The following is a 17,775-nucleotide window of genomic DNA, read 5'->3' as shown; positions in this document are numbered from 1 at the left end:
CCTCCATGGACCTTCTTGGTCCTTCATTTTGATTTTTCACTCCTTATTGTTCTCTTTGTCTAGGTCTCTTCCTGCTTATTTCAACTCTTATTTGTCAGTCTTGGCTTAAAACACAGAATTCAGAACTCCTGGCTGGATTCATTCATTAGGTCATTAAAAACTTATCCTCATATTGGATTATTCTCGCCTAATACTGAAGAGAGAAAGCAGCTATTTGTCTTCCGTCCACACTTTTGTGAGGTGAAACCACACTCCAAAACATGCTTATTCTTTAAATTAGCTTCTATCGTCTTACTTGATCCAATCAAATAAATATTTCTCAGAATCAGATGTGAGTTTAACAAATACTGCATTTGACCCTAAAACCTGACATCCTTATTTAGAAAACTGTGGTTCCTGAAATAATTACAGTGAATTAATTATAATTTGTTCTAGTCTTTTTACCACTATGACTGGCTGGAAAATTAATGAATCTCTTATTACCTCAGATTATAATAGTAGTTACTTTTCTCAAGTACCTGATATGGGTTAGGTACTCCTATGGCATTTTTTTTTATATGGCATGACTAATCACTGAAATAGCCCTATAAGGTTTAATGGAGAGGTTTATTAAGGTTAAACTACTTATCCAAGAATATACAATAAGAGGCAAAACTTTGACTGGAATCCAGTTCCCTGTGGATCTCAGCACAAAGGTTGTTTCCACTAAACCAAGTGGTTTCTAAATAAATAATCACTCCTATACATCCTACAATTGGAAAGAGGGAAAGATACCCCCTAAAAGTTTTCCCTCATTATCTAGAGAGACAAAAAAAAAAAAAAAAAAAAAAAAGAATTCTTAGAAAAATTAACACAAATTTAAAAGTAAAGATAATGACATTAAACTTTTTAAATTTAAAAAATGTATTACCATTCCAAAGAGTATAAAATTTTTACTAGACCATTCCAAAAATAAAACGTTATTTTCTCTCCTTCTGACAGATCATAATAGGCTACCATCGTGCATTGTCTTCTAATCTTTGGGGATGATCACATCACTAATGAGATAGCTCTTTGCTGTACAGATGAGGCTGAAGACTGTTTTATGACCAGCACTGCTTACCACAGTAAGTTCTCACAAAGATGTCCCTTTCTCTTTGCAGCTGCAGTTACTATTTGCAAGGTTTGTTTCTATCTGCAGTTCTCTTTAACCTCATAATCTACTCGAAATCTTTGCTTAACATGAGCCGTCCCTTTTCTGCTTACTGCATCCACTGTAATCTGTCAGACGTGGTGATTTCCCAGCATTCCAGAGCTCTGGTCCATTTTCCGAGGTGGTTTGTATAAACCTCCTCTGCTCACTGCACTTAAGCTCATCCTGTAACAGCTGTTTGGTTAGCCCGCTGCCATCCATATTCTCTGCTTGGACAACGCTGGTAAACTGTTATGACAAGTATCACTTTTAACTATTAATCAACACAAAATGTGCAAAACATAGTGTTAAAAGACAGGATGTGTTCTTCCTTGTGATTTACTTGGGGGGATGACACTACACACAGGAAAAGAAAATGGACAAGCCATACGAGTGGTTCTAATAACTGATCACAAAGAGGCTCATGGAGAATGTGGGAAATAAACTTGGTTTGGACGATGAGTAGGATTCCTAAAAATGATTGGTGGTGGCAGGTAGACTGGAGGGCATGCAGCAGCTACTACTTGTGGAAAACTCATTGTGTCCCAAGCACTAATCTAAGGACTATATATGCATTATCTCAATGAATTCCCACCACAAATTATTAAGGTTTGTATTAATATTTTCTCCAATTTTTACAGATAAGCAGCAGAGGCTCAGAGAAGTCATTTTCCAAATAGAGGAATAGAAATTCAAACACAGAAAATTCTGGCTCCTAAAGTTTATGTTACAATATACAGCCCAAGCAAAGACATGGAAGGAGACATGGAAGACAACCACATTTCAGAATGCGGGAGCATTAACAAGAGTAAACTGGAACTTTGCAGTTGGCATTGCTGCAAGCAACTGAATGGATACCTTTGGAAGTTCCAGAGCAGCCTGAGGATAGGATGCAGGAATGGTTTAGAAAAGCTAAAGGAGAAAAATTACTTGTAATGAAAAGCAGGTAAAAGCAACAGTTGATATGCCAAACAATATGGGTCAAAACTATGGGGTTAGTGTAGGAAGAGAAGGAAAAGGACAGTTATCTGGGCCATTGAAAAGGACAAATCAAAGGGTTATATCTTGTTCTTAAATAGTAAGAGGTCTTCGACTCTACCAAATTTTTACCCAGATAATTTAAAAATTTTAAGCAATTGGCCTGAGAACAAAAGAAGTGTGAAAAATGACTGAAAGATATATATATTTTAAAAGCTTATTCTCAGCGTTTTTCCTCTAATTTCCACCCCTAAAGTTAAAATGATCTTTTGAATTTTATGAAAAAGAAAATTTCACTTCAGGGAAAAAGTAGTGTTGTGGCTATAAGAAGTATAATACTTATGTCCAGAGGAAGAAATAGTTAGACATATGTGGTTTCTTTTTTGTTTTATTTTGCTTACCATATTTTGAAACAAATGATCCTAGCACTAGTTTTCCGGTGATAGAGTACATATTTCAGGTGATTTGGAGGATGGACTTCTAAGTAGAGAAATCAATGTTGGGATCCTTAGCAAGAAAGTCTAAGACACTGTTGGCTAGTCTTTTTTTTTTTTTTAATCTTTTTTTTATTGCAGTAAAAGTCACATAATATAAAACATACTATTTTAACCATATTTAACTGTACAATTCAGTGGCACTAAGTCTTTTCGATCAATTTTGAAAAATCACAAAAATAAAACAAATCTGCTAAGACCTTTATCTCAAGAAAGACATCTTTCTTTTCTTTTGTCAAATGAATATTTGGGATAGGAGTTTTAGAAAAAAAGACCAGGATGAGCTTTTTTCATTACCTATGACCAAGAATAGGGTCCAACCTAACAAAAAACCAGTTGTACTATATGGAATTTCTTCCTCTTAAAATAACGTTCACAATTCCCCAGCAGGGATTCCTCTCTGATACTTTGCTCATTACAATCCAGCTTACAGTGGATTTAAAAACATATTTTTCTTTTTCCCACACCATCTTTATTTGCCCTTAATATTTTTGCATGCTGATACCACTTTTGCGTTCCTTTTTATACAGTATCCAAGTTTTACCAAAAACCATAAAGGAACTTTCTGCAAACAAAACCTTTGTGAGGAAAATCAGCATAATACTTCTGAATACATAAGCTATGATCACAACGCTCTGACTCAGATCAAATAGCAGCAGAAAAATGTAAAGGTTAGGGAAGAGTAAAAGATTTGCCAACTTTCTATTTTTAAACATCTGGTCATTTCTTTACAGAAGAGTTGTAAAATGGTAGCAGGGGGTACAGCATGTTTTCATTCAAAAATACAGTCCACGTTTTCATGTGTTTCCAAGTCATTTTTGTTTTATCACTAAAAAATTTCACATCCCTAAAGAACCAACAATAGAAAGAAAAAGAGCCCAGAAATTTGAGTCAAATTGTGAGAAAGGGGCTTCCCTGGTGGCGCAGTGGTTAAGAATCCGCCTGCCAATGCAGGGGACACAGGTTCGGGCCCTGGTCCGGGAAGATCCCACATGCCATGGAGCAACTAAGCCCGTGTGCCACAACCACTGAGCCTGCACTCTAGAGCCCGTGAGCCACAACTACTGAAGCCCGCGCGCCTAGAGCCCATGGTCCGCAACAAGAGAAGCCACTGTTATGAGAAGCCTGCACACTGCAACGAAGAGTAGCCCCCACTCGCCGCAACTAGGGAAAACCCACATGCAACAATGAAGACCCAAGACAGACAAAAATAATAAATAAATTAAATAAATACATTTATAAAAAAAAGATTAAAAAAAAATTGTGAGAAAGATGAAAAATGAATCACTAGAGCATCTAAAATAGATATGAAAGAGGCCAACTGAATGTTTGCCTTTTTATGTGCCCAAAACTAGAAGCCTTAATTATGATTCATGATGCCATTAATTTTTTTAAGTCTGAGAGTTAATAGAATAATGATTTTTAATTGAGTGCTAAAGATTCTTAAATCACTTTAAAAAAATAAGCAAGTACTTAAATCATACAGATAGTTCAGGAAAATGAAGGGAGCCTTAGGACACAAATTTCATCAGCAATCTCAGATTCATAGTTGAAGGTTGAAGGTGAAGAAATTTGTATGACTACCCAAATTATTTTCAGAAGTAAAATTGATGCATTAGTTCGACTGTGAGGGGCTGACAATACTATTTAACCTGTAAAATTTTCTAATTTATTATTTTCCAAACTACTTGATTAACCTGTAACTTCCATATAATCGGAAACATGTTTTTGAAGCGTTGTTGCCTGATAAACATTCCTTAATTAACACATGTTGTCCTAATATTTATATTCACTAGATAAATAATTTGAATTTCCATTTCCTCCAAGACCTTGACAGACACAAATAAAACTGATGGCAGATGAAAACTGGTTGTTTTGGATTGTATGTGAAATGACCTCTTCAGGCCTTTTTATTATCTTATAGCTCTCCATCAATCATGTTGTTTATGAAGTCTTCTCAGTTAAAATTTTACTGCCAACCATCCCCCCTTCTAAACTTTCTTCCAGTTCCTGTTTATGCGCATGCATTTATTCATTCTTTCATTAAGCATCTAACATATTCCAGGTAATATATACCATATTTGTTTATATTTCTGCTTCCTGGATATGCCCAACTCAAGTTTTCCTGCAAATTTTTATCCCTCCATGGAATTCCCTCTCTTTCTTCTCTATGTAACTTTCACCCATCCTTCAAGAATCAGATTGTTTCACTCACGTTTAACTTTTGCTTCTGATCACTCCAAGTCACAGTGATCTTGGCCACTAAATCTGAGTCATTTTTGTACTGCCCTATATAATTAGCATACACTCACTACTTAACTTCCTTGTCAAACATGTCTAGGAGCTTGCCCTACAAGTTGGCAAGCTCCATGTTAGGGATCTTATGAAGTATTTTTTTGCACAGCATTAAACACAATGAATATTTAGTGTTCAAAATTATGGATAAATGGAAGAAAGAATGATTAAATGGCTGATTGACTGACAGTGAAGGAATGAATTTGACTGGTTGCCCAGAAGTCATCAAAGCATATAAATTATATCAGGGAGGTTGAGGGGAGCATACATTTCCCAAAGGGGTAAAGAAACATGGCACAAGAGACTTACTTCCATTCAGTATAATGAATACAACAGCAATGCTTGAAGTCTCAAAGGATCTGGAAGCTGATGCCTTCAGAATCTGTTGCCACAAACTCCCCTAGCCCACTGCAATAGAAACTTGATCTAAACTGTTGAGATGGTGTAACAGACAAATTGTTATACAGCAGGAACTTCCCGCAAACCTGTATGCTTCTCACTACAGACTAGGCGGCAGGACCCTCAAACTATACTTCCCCCGAAAAAAGGAGCTAATGGAAGACTATGGTTACATACATTTTTGCACCTGGAAAACACAGGTGATGACAAAGCAGAAGATAGGTATTAGAGATAAAATGACAACAACAAAATACACTCACACACACACACTCACTGCTGTCCTGCGTAATCTCAGTCTCTCTTACATAAAACTTGGCCACATTTTTTCCACAATCTATTCAATTCCATTGGTTTATAGCTGAGGAAAATGTCTCTCAGATAACATTTAAACAACAGATTTTACTGCCTTCACAACAGAGACAAAGACAGTCTGGAGATTTGGAAAAAGCACTCATGAGGTTTGGAAATTGATCTGGATATTTTGCTGGTTTGGGCACCTCTTCAGTCAAACTGGTTAGTCTGCTGATTAATTTGTTTAAGTACAGGACTAGACTCCATCTCATGCTTTAGACCAAAATAGGCTTCACACCCACTCTCATCCATTTAGGCTTCAAGGAAAGATCACCAAGGCAAGGGTGGACTCTTGATTTTCATATGCTTTCCTAACACATGCCATTTTCCTTTTTGTAACATGATTATATTTATAATTATTTGTTTAATGTCTGTTTTTCCCACTATAAGCAGGGACTGTGCTGTCTTCTACATTATGTCAATGTCATTATAGTGTCAATACAATGATCAATACATATAATGAGGGTTGAATGAATAAATGGGCATTCTGAACTCAAATTCAGGTCATTATTAAGAAACAGAACCATATAATGCAATAAGACAGTTACTAATCTCCAAATGCTCATTTAATCGCTTGACTTTTAGAGGCCAAGACAGTCTGAAATGCTTGGTTGTATTTTTTTTTTTTTAATTACAGTAAACTAACAGAGACTATTCCTTGGATAATAGAAAACCTCCTCAGCCATGCTTTTGCTGTTTATGCTTGTTGTATTCCTTCTATTTTCGTGAAAAGTATACTAGAGTTTTAGATTAGATGAGTGAAAGTAAAGCAAGGATGGATGTAGGCAATGGGAAAAATATACTGAAATATGTGAAGGAATAAACACATTAAAAGGGGAAATGAGGGACTTTTTGACAAGGCACACTATTAAGCATTTTCTGAGGAAATCACATATGTACCCCCTAAAGGCAGTCAGTCATCTGGCAGCTGAGTCTCCATCCTGGTGGATGGTTTTAATGAATGAGAGGAGTGTCTCATAGCTGAATATTTTCCACCCTGAAAGACGCACTGCAGATGATGCACCATTTAATAAAGTACATCATAAATCTGGAACACATGGATATACGCTTTCAACATTTAAGAGGAAAATGAACTTAAAATTCTAGGATGAATCTGAAGAGGTGCACTATTAAATCACTAATTGGGATAGGCTGCCGTTACATTTTAAATGTCTGTGTGCTCCTTAAATGGGAAAACATGATTTTGCGAAAAAGAAGTACAGTTAATACTTGAAGGAAAACAATCCTTAACAGTAGGGAAATTTTGTAAGCAAGAACAGCAAGTCTTATACTCTACCCAGCCTCAATAATTGGTTATGAGCTTTAAATAAATGTTAGACTTACATATAGACATCTAGAGATCTTTTTATATCTTTTTTTGTATGTTTCTGTTGGAATTCCCAACATTCATTTCAGAGTCTCATTTAAAACTCGAATGGCGATTGTGTCTCTAGGTAACATTATTCTGATACTGGGCAATAACATTTACGTATTAAACTACATTTTTTCCTGCTATACAATTTTTATCTATTTCTGGGGAAAAATTGTTTTCGAAGTTTTGGGAGACTCTATTTTCCCTTTTGGCTTGTTGAAGTTCATACTAGCCATTTGATTTTGTAAACAAGCAAGAAATGATCGAAGTCTAAAAAAAATTTTAAAGGTTAAAAAATGTGACTTCTTGTGTTTTCTTTAAAACTCAACTTGTGTGGGGATTGCTCCAATAAGGAACCATTAATTTAAAGGTAGAAAAAAAGTCTGTATGGATTAAACATTTTTTCCTACTCTACAATATTTATCCATGTCTGTCCGGGAAAAAATGTATTTTATAAGTTTGGTGGGAAATATTTTCTCCCCCTGAAAGCTGCCTTAGAGCATTTGATAAAGTTCAAATATCAAACTTGAATCCATTCATCAGATCATACCTGTGGGTGTTTATGCTGTTATAGGGAATCGCTTTTTCCAGAATAGTAAAAGCCAGTTGCTTTTCCATAATATTGTCTTTAAGGTAGCATGTGGAGTTCAGAGTAGTTAATTGGTTTCACAGAAAAAAACAAGATGTAGCATTATTTAAACAACTCTGGAAAACGTCATGGTTTATATAAATGAACTCGCCATCAAATAGGTTGATGGGGGGATCGGGGGTGTGAAATACTAAAGGAAGAAAAATATTAAAAATTAAAATGCAGTTTCTATTGCTACTCTTTTTACTTGAATCAGTTCCCAAGCAAGACTTCCATTTAATTTAAAGAATTCTTTAGAGACTAACCACACTGATAGCCAGAATGAAGAAACATTATGTTTGTAATGTGCTTCTATTTCTGTAACCTATTTACCTCATAAAGCCTGACAGATGACTGCACAGCACAGCCTCAAACTCATGCAGGGTTCATGGTAAAAACTCTTGTGTGAACATTACTAACATTATATATGTATATTTTTTTGCTGTGAGAGGTTGGTGTGGAAGAGTATGTCTTAAAAGAGGAAGTGCTTTCTACCAACATTATGAAGGTTATAAGTTACTCTATATGCATTCAGTAACTTAAAAATATTGCCCAGAGGCTGGTTGAAAAGTAGATATTTCAGAATAAGAGTATCATAAATCAAAAACTGGGAGTTCAAATGGAAGACCAAGATAACACATCACTTTACATACTAGTCATTAAAAAATGGGCTCGATTTGAATTTTTATGTATAGTCCCAAATATGATTGCATTAATATAAATTGGTGATCTTTGATGGCATTTTCTTTTCTCAACCTATGAGACTGTTTGTGAAGGTGAATGGAAGCTACAAATTTATCAGTCAAGGAGTTCATGTGAGGGCAAAACCACCACCTCCAATCTCCTCTGATAAGAATCAATGGCCAGGGCTTCCCTGGTGGCGCAGTGGTTGAGAATCTGCCTGCTAATGCAGGGCACACGGGTTCGAGCCCTGGTCTGGGAAGATCCCACATGCCGCGGAGCAGCTGGGCCCGTGAGCCACAATTACTGAGCCTGCGCGTCTGGAGCCTGTGCTCCGCAACAAGAGAGGCCGCGATAGTGAGAGGCCCGCGCACCGCAATGAAGAGTGGCCCCCGCTTGCCACAACTAGAGAAAGCCTGCATGCAGCAACGAAGACCCAACACAGCTAAAAATAAATATAAGTAAATAAATAAAAAGATTACTATAAAGAAGAGTTAACATTGCTGAACTGGCACTACTTCACAAAATGATCTGAAGATTCAATGTAACACCTATCATAATGCCAGCTATAATCTAAAAAAAAAGAATCAATGGCCAAGTAAACTCGGTGTTATGGATAAATACTAAATAAGGCATGGAACAGTGTTATTACAACCTTGATGAAAATTATTTCACGTAACTATCTATAAATACATAGGATAGATTTATTTTTATTATATAGGCATTTAAAATTTTGCTATGATATAGTAGATGGGTGGAAAATAGTTTGATGAGTATATATGAGATATATGAGCTTTAACTATAAAGACTTACAAAGTAATAAGGAAGTTAATGTCTGCATTAGTCATCTTGGGAGGCCTCATACACCTTAATCCCATGATCAAGTCACTATTAAAACAAGCGTGAAACTTCTCTTTTGGAATGCTTTCAGAGCTTGGAGTAACTACAGATTAGAATATTCATAGAAAGAATGTTGTGTCCTGTTAATGATAACTTCCACTTTTGCCAATAGCTGCAAGTCATACAAAACCATTTTAATTTAATTTTTAAAGATGTGAGATTGGGGCTTCCCTGGTGGCGCAGTGGTTGAGAGTCTGCCTGCCAATGCAGGGGACACGGGTTCAAGCCCTGGTCTGGGAAGATCCCACAGGCCGCAGAGCAACTAGGCCCGTGAGCCACAATTACTGAGCCTGCGCGTCTGGAGCCTGTGCTCCGCCACAAGAGAGGCCGTGATAGTGAGAGGCCCGCGCACCGCGATGAAGAGTGGCCCCCACTTGCCGCAACTAGAGAAAGCCCTCGCACAGAAACGAAGACCCAGCACAGCCATAAATAAATAAATGAAAATAAATAAATAATTAAAAAAAAAAAAAGATGTGAGATTGATTTTCCTATTTGGCTTATGGTTGGGGGCCATGCAGCAAGCTGAAGAATTATGACCAAAGACGAAGCCTAAGCAATATGACAGCTTAGTAGATGTCTCAAGGATACCCCAAATCCAGAAATCTAAAGGTAAACATATGCAGCAAACACTTAGTTGTCCAGAAGAAGCCAAAAAATATTAATTCAATTAAATATCGAGGGGTGGTGTCATCACAGTCAACCAGAAAGTGTGTGTGGTGCTTGTCTTCCTGTCGAAGGCACCCAATAAGTGCCACCCTTGAGTCTGTCTTCCTGTCTAAAATACCTGATATTTATGTGAGCTGCACATGGACAGGTGTCCTGGATTGAAGAAAAAGTAAGAGGACTCAGATAAAGGTTACTGAAAGCTGCGTCTGTGGAAGAGTTGTATCCTGGATTTTGGGAAAAAAAGATTGAGTTCTGCTGCTAAAATTGAAAAATGATAGAAAAAATAAATTAAGGGAAGCCCTCTGTTTTAGAGATGACAGCAGAATCTCAATAAGGAAATTAAGCAGTCAGTAAAGGGTGGAAGTGAGGAAAGAAAGTCCAGGTCTCTGGACTTTTTTTTTTTTTTTTTTTAATCCTTTTCTACCAGACACTGATTTCTTCATGGCATTTGACAATGTATATCATGAGATCCTTGTGGGCGAGTAAGAGAAACGTCAGCTGAATAACAGCAATATTAGGTTGCTTCAAAACTCACTGGACAACATGACTGCAAAAGGGGTGAAAATAGCCTTGTTGACCTAGAAGAGGTTCTAGAACAAGAGCTCAGCCCTTGAGTTGTTCTGATCAACTTTCTATCGAATGTAATAAATGTTTACCAAATTTGTACGATACATCAAGCTGAAAAGGAAAGGTGATATGTGTGATGAATAAACAAGAATTCCTAAAGTACTGAACTACTTCAAAATAAAGTGAATATTTTTAGTAAAGAATATTTAGTAACAAAATTTTTAGTAAAAAACTCAGAATATATATATAAATTAACACTTGTACGCATGTTCAACTAATCATTGCACAAATAGAGTATGAGAAAGAGCCGATTTAATGGGGGCCAGAAAAAGACCGAGTAATTTATGTTGTAGGCAAACTCTAGATGATCCTTTACCCAATACGATGACTTGAATTTTCTAATGCAACCAAAAGAGGAATGAATAGATTGTTTAAGATATTTCTACATCATTAGTAATTTTTTTTTAAAAAGTAAATCAAATCAAGACACTTCTTTCTGACAGACTGCCAAAACTCAAAAAAACTGGCATAGCCAGCATTGACAAGTTTGCTTATTTCTCAAACTGAGGAGCATTACAACAATATGCATTAAAAACCTTTAATATAGTATATATTTTTCACATTTTATAGTTACAAATTTACATTTAGGAATTTTTCCTGAAGAAATGATTATGGATGCATTCAAACATGTTTGTACAGGGATCATTATCAGAGTGATGTTTATAATAGCAAGCAGAAAACAGTTTTACTATCCAATTAATAGGGAAAAGGTTGAGCAGCTTATGAAGAGGCATTTCTTTAGCGGAACACTATACAGTATAGATTTTTAAGAGCCATCATTCAAACTAGATTTTGATTTATGAAAATACAAAGAGGTTAATGATATGTTGTTGAGTGACAAAAGCAGATTACAGAAGAGTGAGTTATATGAACTCTTGTATCTACCTGTCCGTTTCTTGGTATCTATAATGTGATTACGTTAACACGTGCATTTTATATACAAAAACTGGGTTATGTTATGCAAAAAATGTTGATTGTGTCTAATGTTTTCTTTTGCTTTTTATTGCAAATTAGTTATTAGCATAACTAAATAGCAAAATGAATTTTAAAACAGACAAATAAGTATTTACAGAATTGGAGAGATCACATGAGACCAATGTTTAATTTCCGGTCCAGAATAACAAAGCATTTAGTTTGTTTCCTTATTATTAAACCCATATTTGAGCATGGAATAATATAGAAAGTTCACAAAAGTTTAAGTGAGAATATAGCTCTCTGATTTTCAAAGTGCCATCATTTTCCTTGTAGGAAATCAGGCAGGAAATTACCACTATAAGTATTTTTGGAGTGCCTGTATTGGGGTCTCACACGTCTAGATTCATTCTAGGCCAAACATCAGTGTGACTTATACATACGCTTTTTTAAAATACGGGGATGGCTTAGCACAGTCATTATGAAAAAAAAAAATATACATATATATACGCATATAAATGGCTGACAGAGAAGGTGTACATGTTTTCAAAAAGCAACTAATTTTAAGTAAATTGTATGGAGACAAAATTCTTGGAGAGCTTCTATTGTTCCAAACCGTTGTCTTGAACGGTGGTTGGAGCTGTGCTTTTGCAGGGGCAACGTGATTTGGCAAATCTTTCTCTGAACAATGCAGGGCTATGAAGGAGTGTCAGCATATGGCAGGGCCGAGGTACAATTACCAATTGAAAGGTAATTTCTCCTGAGGTTCAGATGTTAATAGAGATATAGAGAGGGAAAACCAAACAAAGTAACCTCACCGAAATCTGAAACACAACGGGAAAAATTCTTGCTGGCCATTGACTCACAGAATAAAACACTAAGCATAATGACATCAGCAGAGTTTGCTTTGTCCAGATTCCAACTTTAAGTACATTTTGAATAGTAAAACACACATAGCAATGTACATTATGAACATTAAAGTACTAGGGCAGTTAAACTGAACAGCAGCGTAATAATCAATAGCACTTGGGAACATGGCTTTTGTGGTGGTTAATATTACTTTTATATTTTAATGCTTTTTTTTTTTTGCTAGTTCTTTGTATTTCTACAGATACGTCCATACTTCAGGGTTTTTTTTTGGTAACTCTAGTATTTCTTAACAAGTCTTACTAGTGTGACACTACAAATAAACTATGGCAAAACTAACAACAACAGAAACTTAGTGTTCAAGAAACCGAGTCTCTTTTATTAGTATTAAAAAAAGAAAATTCCAGACAGAATGAGGATTATGTAAGAGAGGAAAAGAATAAGACAACTTTTTCTCCATAAAATATAACTTTTCCTAAGCAAAACATTAAGAAAAAAATAGAGCCGAAAACTACAAACCCAGTTGTAATGTGCTATGTGTTGAAGCAATCTGGTATAAATTACTGATGGAGGCCATGCATAGAGGTCATATGCACAGATGAGCTTGTACAGCAAAAGTACAAAATGGTCCTGACCTGCATCATGAGTTTTCATCTAAACCTGGCCTATGACGGCAGTCTCTAGGGTAACAACAAAAGGGCTACTTTAAAACATTCAATATAACAACCTAGGAGACCTTCAAGATGGCGGAGGAGTAAGACGCGGAGATCACCTTCCTCCCCACAGATACATCAGAAATACATCTACGTGTGGAACAACTTGTACAGAACACCTACTGAACGCTGGCAGAAGACCTCAGACCTCCCAAAAGGCAAGAAACTCCCCACGTACCTGGTAGGGCAAAAGATAAAAAGAAAAACAGAGACAAAAGAATAGGGCAGGACCTGTGTACCTCTGGGAGGGAGCCGTCAAGGAGGAAAGGTTTCCACACACTAGGAAGGCCCTTTGCGGGCGGAGAATGCGGGTGGCGGAGGGGGGAGCTTCGGAGCCGCGGAGGAGAGCGCAGCCACAGGGGTGCGGAGGGCAAAGCGGAGAGATTCCCGCACGGAGGCTCGGCGCCGACCAGCGCTCACCAGCCCGAGAGGCTTGTCTGCTCCCCCGCCGGGGCGGGCGGGGGCTGGGAGCTGAGGCTCGGGCTTCGGTCGGATCGCAGGGAGAGGCCTGGGGTTGGCGGCGTGAACACAGCCTGAAGGGCCTAGTGCGCCACGGCTAGCCGGGAGGGATTCCGGGGAAAAGTCTGCAGCTGCCAAAGAGGCAAGAGACCATTGTTTCAGGTGCGCGAGGAGAGGGGATTAAAAGCACCGCCTAAACGAGCTCCAGATGGGCGCGAGCCGCGGCTATCAGCGCGGACACCAGAGATGGGCATGAAACGCTAAGGCTGCTGCTGCCGCCACCAAGAAGCCTGTGAGCAAGCACAGGTCACTCTCCACACCTCCCCTCCCAGGAGCCTGTGCAGCCCGCCACTGTCAGGGTCCTGTGATCCAGGGACAACTTACCCAGGAGAACGCACGGCGTGCCTCAGGCTGCTGCAACGTCACGCCAGCCTCTGCCACCGCAGGCTCACCCCGCATCCATACCCTTCCCTCCCCCAGGCCTGAGTGAGCCAGAGCCCCCCGAAGCAGCTGCTCCTTTAACCCCGTTCTGTCTGGGCGGGGAACAGAAGCCCTCAGGCCACCTACACGCAGAGGCGGGGCCAAATCCAAAGCTGAACCCCAGGAGCTGTGCGAACAGAGAAGAGAAGGGGAAATCTCTCCCAGCAGCCTCAGAAGCAGCGGATTAAAGCTCCACAAACAACTTGATGCACCTGCATCTGTGGAATACCTGAACAGACAACAAATCATCCCAAAGTTGAGGCGGTGGATTTTGCGTGATTTTGTCTGTATAGCTTTGCTTTTACCATTTGTCCTACGGTTCTGTCTGTCCGTTTTTTTAAAAATATAACTTATAGCCCTTGTTTTCATTGGTGGATTTGTTTTTTGGTTTGGTTGCTCTCTCCTTTCTTTCTCTCTTTCTTCTTTTGTTTAATTACTTCTTAATTTTTTATTTTTAATAATTTACAAAAATTTTTATTTTAATAACTTTATTTCTTTTTATTTTCTTTCTTTCTTTCTTCCTTTTTTTCTCCCTTTTCTTCTGAGCCATGTGGCTGACAGGGTCTTTGTGCTCTGGCCGGGTGTCAGGCCTGTGCCTCTGGGTGGGAGACAGGAGTTCAGGACACTGGTCCACCAGAGACCTCCCAGCTCCACATAGTATCAAATGGTGAAAGCTCTCCAAGGCATCTCCATCTCAACGCTAAAACCCAGCTCCACTCAACAACCAACAGGCTACAGTGCTGGACACCCCATGCCAAACAACTAGAAAGACAGGAACACAACCCCACCCATTAGCAGAGAGGCTGCCTAAAATCATAAGGTAACAGACACCCAAAAACACACCACCGGACGCGGTCCTGCCCACCAGAAAGACAAGCTCCAGCCTCATCCATCAGAACACAGGCACCAGTCCCCTCCACCAGGAAGCCTACACAATCCACTGAACCAATCTTAGCCACTGGGGGCAAAAATAACCAATAACAATGGGAAGTACGAACCTGCAGCCTGCAAAAGGGAGACCCCAAACACAATAAGTTAAGCAAAATGAGAAGACAGAGAAACACACAGCAGATGAAGGATCAAGGTAAAAACCCACCAGACCAAACAAATGAAGAGGAAATAGGCAGTCTACTTGAAAAAGAGTTCAGAGTAATGATAGTAAAGATATCCAAAATCTTGGAAATAGAATGGGGAAAATACAAGAAACATTTAACAAGAACCTAGAAGAACTAAAGAGCAAACAAACAATGATGAACAACACAATAAACAAAAATAAAAATTCTCTAGAAGGAATCAATAGCAGAATAGCTGAGGCAGAAGAACAGATAAGTGACCTGGAAGATAAAATAGTGGAAATAACTACTGCAGAGCAGAATAAGGAAAAAAGAATTAAAAGAATTGAGGACAGTCTTAGAGACCTCTGGAACAACATTAAAAACACCAACATTCGAATTACAGGGGTTCCAGAAGAATAAGAGAAAAAGAAAGGGACTGAGAAAATATTTGAAGAGATTATAGTTGAAAACTTCCCTAATATGGGAAAGGAAATAGTCAATCAAGTCCAGGAAGCACAGAGAGTCTGATACAGGATAAATCCAAGGAGAAAACACGTCAAGACCCATATTAATCAAACTAATAAAAATTAAATACAAAGAAAAAATATTAAAAGTACCAAGGGAAAAACAACAAATAACATACAAGGGAATCCCCATAAGGTTAACAGCTGATCTTTCAGCAGAAACTCTGCAAGCCAGAAGGGAGTGGCAGGACATATTTAAAGTGATGAAAGGGAAAAACCTGCAACCAAGATTACTCTACCCAGCAAGGATCTCATTCAGATTTGATGGAGAAATAAAAACCTTTACAGACAAGCAAAAGCTAAGAGAATTCAGCACCACCAAACCAGCTTTACAACAAATGCTAAAGGAACTTCTCTAGGCAGGAAACACAAGAGAAGGAAAAGACCTACAATAACAAACCCAAAACAATTAAGAAAATGGTAATAGGAACATTCATATCGATAATTACCTTCAATGTAAATGGATTAAATTCTCCAAACAGAACACATAGACTGGTTGAATGGATACGAACACAAGACCCGTATATATGCTGTCTACAAGAGACCCACTTCATACCTAGGGACACATACAGGCTGAAAGTGAGGGGATGGAACAAGATATTCCATGCAAATGGAAATCAAAAGAAATCTGGAGTAGCAATTCTCATATCAGACAAAATAGACTTTAAAATAAAGACTATTACAAGAGACAAAGAAGGACACTACATAATGATCAAGGGATGAATCCAAGAAGAAGATACAACAGTTGTAAATATTTATGCACCCAGCATAGGAGCACCTCAAAACATAAGGCAAATGCTAACAGCCATAAAAGGGGAAATCGACAGTAACACAATCACAGTAGCGGACTTTAACACCCCACTTTCATCAATGGACAGATCATCCAAAATGAAAATAAGTAAGGAAACACAAGCTTTAAATGATACATTAAACACGATGGACTTAAATGATATTTATAGGACATTCCATCCAAAAACAACAGAATACAATTTCTTCTCAACTGCTGATTGAACGTTCTCCAGGATAGATCATATCTTGGGTCACAAATCAAGCCTTGGTAAATTTAAGAAAATTGAAATCGTATCAAGTATCTTTTCCGACCACAATGCTATGAGACTAGATATTAATTACAGGAAAAAAATTTGTAAAAAATACAAACCCATGGAGGCTAAACAATACACTACTTAATAACCAAGAGATCACTGAAGAAATCAAAGAGGAAATCAAAAAATACCTAGATATACTTACCTGGCAGGGGAGATACCAGGATCATGAAGGTGGTTTTCCCAGGACGAGGCTCACTCATTGCAATGCGAGTGTGCTGACGCCTGCAATTTCCCCAAATGGGGGAAACTCGACTGCATAATTTGTGGTAGTGGGGAACTGCGTGCAGGCTTTCCCCCAGCAATTGGTGTTTAATAATAGAGCTGACCAGTTGAGCTGAATGAAAAGCGTAAAAACATTTGAGCTGGGCTTTCTCCTGCAGCGCAGTGGTTGAGAATCTGTCTGCTAATGCAGGGAACACGGATTCGAGCCCTGAGAAGATCCCACATGCCGCGGAGCAACTGGGTTCGTGAGCCGTAACTACTGAGCTTGCGCGTTTCGAGCCTGTGCTCCGCAACGAGACAGGCCGAAACAGTAAGAGGTCCCTGCTCTCCACAACTAGAGAAAGCCCACACATGGAAACGAAGACCGAACACAGCCAAAAATAAATAAATAAACAAATTCAAAAAAAAATTAAATTAGGTAATTTCAAAAATAAAACAAAAAACCTAGAAACAAAAGACAATGAAAACACAACGACCCAAAACCTACGGGATGCAGCAAAAGCAGTTCTAAGAGGGAAGTTTACAGCAATACAATCCTACCTCAAGAAACAAGAAACATCTCAAATAAACAACCTAACCTTACACCTCAAGCAATTAGAGAAAGAACAAAAAAACCCCAAAGTTAGCAGAAGGAAAGAAATCAAGATCAGATCAGAAATAAATGAAAAAGAAATGAAGGAAACGATAGCAAAGATCAATGAAGCTAAAAGCTGGTTCTTTGAGAAGATAAACAAAATTGATAAACCATTAGCCAGACTCATCAAGAAAAAAAGGGAGAAGACTCAAATCAATAGAATTAGAAATGAAAAAGGAGAAGTAACAACTGACACTGCAGAAATACAATGGATCATGAGCGATTACTACAAGCAACTACA

The 17,775-nt window shown here is 38.1% G+C and overlaps 1 protein-coding gene and 1 non-coding gene across 2 annotated transcripts in view; one reads left to right on the top strand and one right to left on the bottom strand.

Annotated features, from left to right (window-relative positions):
• The window catches only part of GPC6 (glypican 6), a 1,060,085-nt gene that overhangs the window by 450,502 nt on the left and 591,808 nt on the right, over positions 1-17,775 (bottom strand). The gene's annotated exons all lie outside the window — the stretch shown is intronic.
• On the top strand, positions 16,813-16,976 carry LOC137752325 (U1 spliceosomal RNA). Its single transcript, XR_011071166.1, has one exon. It is a non-coding gene; the product is annotated as a U1 spliceosomal RNA (small nuclear RNA).

The sequence above is a fragment of the Eschrichtius robustus genome, chromosome 18 (genome assembly GCF_028021215.1).
Source record: "Eschrichtius robustus isolate mEscRob2 chromosome 18, mEscRob2.pri, whole genome shotgun sequence".
NCBI classification, from domain to species: Eukaryota; Metazoa; Chordata; class Mammalia; order Artiodactyla; family Eschrichtiidae; genus Eschrichtius; species Eschrichtius robustus.
The sequence above is the reverse complement of the archived record's forward strand: the minus strand, read 5'-3'. Positions and strand labels throughout refer to the sequence as shown.